Source organism: Nematolebias whitei, chromosome 1 (genome assembly GCF_014905685.2).
Source record: "Nematolebias whitei isolate Nwh7 chromosome 1, NemWhi1, whole genome shotgun sequence".
In the NCBI taxonomy this organism is placed as follows: domain Eukaryota; kingdom Metazoa; phylum Chordata; class Actinopteri; order Cyprinodontiformes; family Rivulidae; genus Nematolebias; species Nematolebias whitei.
The window spans coordinates 49,828,204-49,833,863 of NC_056498.1; the positions used below are offsets into that span (position 1 = coordinate 49,828,204).

General features: G+C 40.3%; 1 protein-coding gene across 1 annotated transcript in view; it reads left to right on the plus strand.

Moving 5' to 3' along the window:
• The first annotated feature begins 4,098 nt into the window (after nt 1-4,098).
• LOC119424593 overlaps nt 4,099-5,660 on the plus strand; it is a 44,237-nt gene continuing 42,675 nt past the window's right edge. The window contains exon 1 of the mRNA XM_037692116.1: nt 4,099-4,200. The gene's annotated coding sequence lies outside the window, so the exon portion shown is untranslated. The remainder of the gene's footprint in view (nt 4,201-5,660) is intronic.

Below are 5,660 nucleotides of genomic sequence, written 5' to 3' on the forward strand. Positions count from 1 at the left end.
ATATTGATATCATGTTGAAAGCACACATCTTCTTCATAACATTTTGTAGTTTTAGATTGTCGACGATTGCTGAAGTGAACAAAAGAGGAAAAATAATCTCATGTGCTTTTTACTGTTTATTTATTCCAAAAATAATTTAAAGTCTTCTTACAAACTATCTTAAACTTTCCAACTAAGTTAAGTCAGGTCCTCTGGACGGTCTCTTTTTGTTGAAACGTCCAAAAGACTTCGTCAGTCCGAGGAGCCACAACAAACTCAGTCTTATAAGGATCACCTTCATATAGTAGATCAAACAGTTTGATGGTGCTCAGGTGGTTTTTGGAGTCCGCCCTCTCCCCCACCGACTCATCTGAGACAGCCATGGCCAAAGTGGTTCAAAACATCAAAGTTCATGCTCAATAATCCAGGTAAAAAATCCAACAAATTTAAATCAGGTCCTCTGGACGGTTTATTTTGATTGAAATGTTTCGTCTTTCATCCAAAAGAATTCATCAGTCCGAGGACTGATGAATTCTTTTGGATGACCTCAGACTGATGATGCATTTTGGATTACCTCGGACTGACGAAGTCTTTTGGATGACCTCGAACTGACAAAGTCTTTTGGATGACCTCGGACTGACAAAGTCTTTTGGATGACCTCGAACTGACAAAATCTTTTGGATTACCTCGGACTGATGAAGTCTTTTGGATGACCTCGAACTGACTAAGTCTTTTGGCTGACCTCGAACTGACAAAGTCTTTTGGATGACCTCGGACTGACAAATTCCTTTGGATGACCTCGGACTGACAAATTCCTTTGGATGACCTCGGACTGACGAAGTCTTTTGGGTGACCTCGGACTGACTAAGTCTTTTGGGTGACCTCGGACTGACAAAGTCTTTTGGATGACCTCGAACTGACAAAGTCTTTTGGATGACCTCGGACTGACGAAGTCTTTTGGATGACCTTGAACTGACAAAATCTTTTGGATTACCTCGGACTGATGAAGTCTTTTGGATGACCTCGAACTGACGAAGTCTTTTGGCTGACCTCGAACTGACAAAGTCTTTTGGATGACCTTGGACTGACAAATTCCTTTGGATGACCTCGGACTGACAAAGTCTTTTGGGTGACCTCGGACTGACTAAGTCTTTTGGATGACCTTGGACTGACGAAGTCTTTTGGATGACCTCGGACTGACGAAGTCTTTTGGATTACCTTGGACTGACAAAGTCTTTTGGATAAAAGAAACGTTTCAACTACAATAAACTGTCCAGAGGGCCTACCTTAACTTTGTTGGATGTTTTACCTGGATTATTGAGCACAAACTTTGAAGATCTAAAAGTTTGTGATTTTTGTCTAAACTCAGATGTCACATATAAAACCAACTTTTTGTGGGTGATCTGCTTGTTCTTTACACATGTTGTACATTTTGACTGATTTCTTTCCTTTGGCAGAACAAACTCTACTTAATCTTAAGGAAACATATTGGACTGGTGCGAGCAACCTCATTCTGCTCTACAATAATGACTGAAAGTCCTGTCTAGATTAAAAACGTCTAAATTAAGTTCAGCTCTGATACTGCGACTGGGAACAAAACGTGCACAAAGCACAAGCAGGAAGAGAAACCCTCCATTAGTCTTCACTGATGACTGATATGATAGCAAGCTCATTCAAACTGCAAATTTTACACATGATTGAGGCTCGATTGGATGTAATGAAACGGCCTTTCCTGAATATTGCACTTGAGTGACTGTGTGACCACCGGCACAATAGCTGGCATTATAGTTCTGGACCTTCAAACTTCATTGTACCAGGCCCGCTGACTTATTATTGCAGAACTCAGAGTGAACTTGCGGCTTTGGGTTTCTTGTCGTTACGGATGTGACCGTTCTCCCCACTGGGAGCAATTCATAGAGTGTTAATTGACCACCGCAATCACTCAACAGATTTATGGGGAAGTCTGAGGGGTCACAGGAGGCTTTCAGAAGAGGCTGTCCGGGGAACGAGGCTCGCCTCAGAGCTGCAGCTGGGGGAATTTCTGGCCTTTGGATGTACAGAAAATTCCCCACTTTCCTACAATTATCGCAGAGGAAATGTACATTATGGGGAAAAATTACACTTAAATGGCTCGGGCAGAAAAAAAAAAGTCACGTTGTGGCTGTTTCTGTGCTGAATTTTGTTTTTCATTACACTTACACATTTTATAGCCACTATTTTGGAAAAAAAAAAAACTGTATAAAAATGAAAGGCATAGCATTCCTTGAAGGAATACATCGCTCGCTGCCTTTCCTGCCAAAGTTTAAAGCCCATATGATGAGAACTATCAGAGATAATAACATTAAAATGATCCAAGATGTCACAACCAGATTATGTGAGGGATGACTCAGCTGCTACCACACCAAATTTTAGTTCAATATCTGTAAAACCGGCAGAGTTATAGATAGATAGATAGATAGATAGATAGATAGATAGATAGATAGATAGATAGATAGATAGATAGATAGATAGATAGATAGATAGATAGATAGATAGATAGATAGATAGATAGATAGATAGATAGATAGATAGATAGATTTACCAGAGAGAGACCTGTTTTAGACAGAGTCAAGTACAGACAATAATAAACTATAGTAAAAATGCAATTCAAATAAAAGTAGTGACATAAAACAAGATAAAATACTACAAATAACATATTTAGGGTTTTGTAGGTAAAGGGATCAGCATTTAGCACCAATTTCAGATGGGATAAGTCTGATTGAATGATGTCAAATGCAGACTGTAGAAGCTGGAAAACCTTGGCAACTGTATTAGCTCGGCAATAAACAACCGTATTGTCGGCACAGAGATGCAAGAATGCGTCAGGAATGTTTTGACCTACTTTATTTATATAAACTGTAAAAAGAGTGGGCCCTAAAACTGAGCCTTGTGGCACACCATTAATTCAATTAATTTAGTGACCGTTGGGCAGCTCAAGTACCATTATGTCGAACACATTGCCACCGACCTGAGAGATAGTTTGAGAACCAGCCAACAGTGTAATCTGAGAAGCCAATATCTGAGAGCTTGTGGCGTAAGATGTAATGATCTACAGTATCAAAGGCTTTGGACAGGTGCAGTACAATAATCCTTAGCATCCAAAGCTTCATCAACATCATTAAAAACCTTTAGCAAAGCAGTCGTGCTGTGTTTCCTAAAACCAGATTGATGGGAACATAAAATATTAAGAGTCTTGAGTATTTAGCAGTTTTTCTAAAACCTTGGATAAAATACAGAGTTTGGTCGATAATTGTTCAGTAAGACAGATACTTCATTGATTCCAGGGGGGAAATTCGAGGCATCCCGTAGTGTGTTCTACTTACTGTATACAGAAAAAAAAAAAACACATATGCAATAACCAAACCAATGTCTATCAGCTGTGGCAGCCATCTTGAATTTCATTGACTTCAAAAGGTTGAGCCATGTTGAATGATATGATAGGGACTCAGATAGCTCGGTGTCAGTGATGCAGTCTTATATAATCCTGAGGCTGCAGCTCTGAGTCCAGGTTGTGTCAGAAATCTTTCACGCGAGTTCGCTCGCTGCGGTGACCCCCTGCAGAAGGGAGCTGCTGAAAGTAAAAAAATCAGACGGCTCATGATAGACTGTGGCAACGGACTAAAACATTGCACACAGACAAAGACATAAATCTCCACCTTTGCCCTAATCTATTTGCTCAAAAACAACCGTGACCCAGTTTGCACGTATTTGTCATCCAATCGTACAGATGTTTAGGCTTCACTGGAGGAGGGGCTGCAGCGCACACAGACAGGGCATGCACAGTGGGGCCCATATGGCCAACCATAATCAGCTTTAAACAACAGATGAATGAAACAAGTGTGTATAAACAGTGCCTCAACATGGCTGCTCAACTTTAAATTCTTTATTTAGAACCAGTGTGCAAATATTAACATAAACTGTGGATGTACTGGTTTTTAATGACGAGGCCGGAAAAAGGTTTTCCATATTTATTTGAATCTCCCGGTGCAGTGTGTTAGAACAAAAGTGTCCCTGCATCTGGACACTCTTAATGCTGTTTAATCCCCTTCCTGTCAGCCAACAACGCTTGTCATCATGCCAGCACATTACCTACAGAGCCACACGTCTACCAATAGTTTCCTCCTCGTGCTCTTCAGTGCACGCTCCTGGAATGGCGATGTCCCTGCAACTTTGTGCACCGAGGTAAGAGCAAACCTTGTCTTTGTGATGAATTAAAAACACCAGCGTAGCTTTGACTCGAACACATTTTTTTCTTCTTCTTTCTGTGAAAGGAATGGTTTGAAAATTGCTCCTACAATTACCATGAAGCAGTTGGTGTGGGGGGCGGGGATCCTTAAAGCGTGCCAAATAATTTTTACTGTGATTACACGATAAGCTTTTGAAGAAATGTACGACTGTCTTCCAGTGAGAGTTGCCCGGGCACTATGATTTATGAGGGCACTTTAAGTCTGTGTTTTGCTGCATGGAGCCTGAATGGTGTGTGGAGTCTAAATACCGTACGCAGAAAACTAATGGGTTTGTGTTGCATTGCTAAATAATGTGAATGAGCTGCTTGTGAACCTATTACAACCATCAGGGGCAGCATGAGTGCCAGCTGGCGCTAACTGACAAGTTTGCACAGTTTCTCTCTAATCACTGGAGCTGATTAGACGCATGTTGTCTCGTTAAGCGCGGCTCCTAACGTTCTTGTCTTGTGGAACTGTGTAATGGAACAAAGGTAAACACAGCGCGTCTGACTTGATGTCTACAGACAGCTCGGGAGGAGAGACAAGCCTGTGGAGTGGTTTGCATTTGGGTGGAGACGTGAGCATTTACAGTAGAACTGCAGACAAATATGCACGGACCCCACCCATCGGCCCGCGATCAACTCCTCTGTCATCACTCTCTTTATCATGCAGACAGAGATTGATGTCGAAGGATCAGATTCCTTGCGATTTATATTGCAAAAGAAAGTCCCCATTATTGTAAAACATTAGGGAACTTGAAAGGTTTCTGTCGAGTCATGTGATACTTTTAAAGTTATTCATTAAAGTTACCAGGATGCTATGATTTATACACAAAAATAAAAGCAGTAGTTGCCAATGCATCGCCTTTCTTCTGCAAACATCTAATCAAGTTGGACATTTTTTGCAGGCTTGCAGTTTTGAGGTTGGTTGAATCCCGTTTCGGACCTTTTCTCATGGTTTTTCTCGAAGCGTTCTGCAGATGACTTATTTGTTTTATGTTTTATGACTAATCAGCGATGAATGAGCACAAAGAACAAAAAAAAAAAAAAAAACAGACCTTCAAAAACCATTCATGTGAAGTTTGAGAAAGGATTTTCTCTGCGCTGTAAATAAAAATCATTTGGATCACACGTTAACCCCACTGTACATAATATTTGATTCTAAAATCCTACTTTTTTTTTTTTCGTCTGAAGTCACTGTGATCTACCTACACACCCATAAAATCCAAACCACATTTCTTTTATGACTCCACAGTAAAATGGATGAGGGGGAATTCTGAGCGATGATCTGAGCGCGTTTTTTTTTTTTTTAAACAGAGAATGAATGTTGGTGAATATGCTGCAGAGGACTTCAATTAAAAATCTGCATGGTCTGTAATATATATATATATATATATATATATATATATATATATAT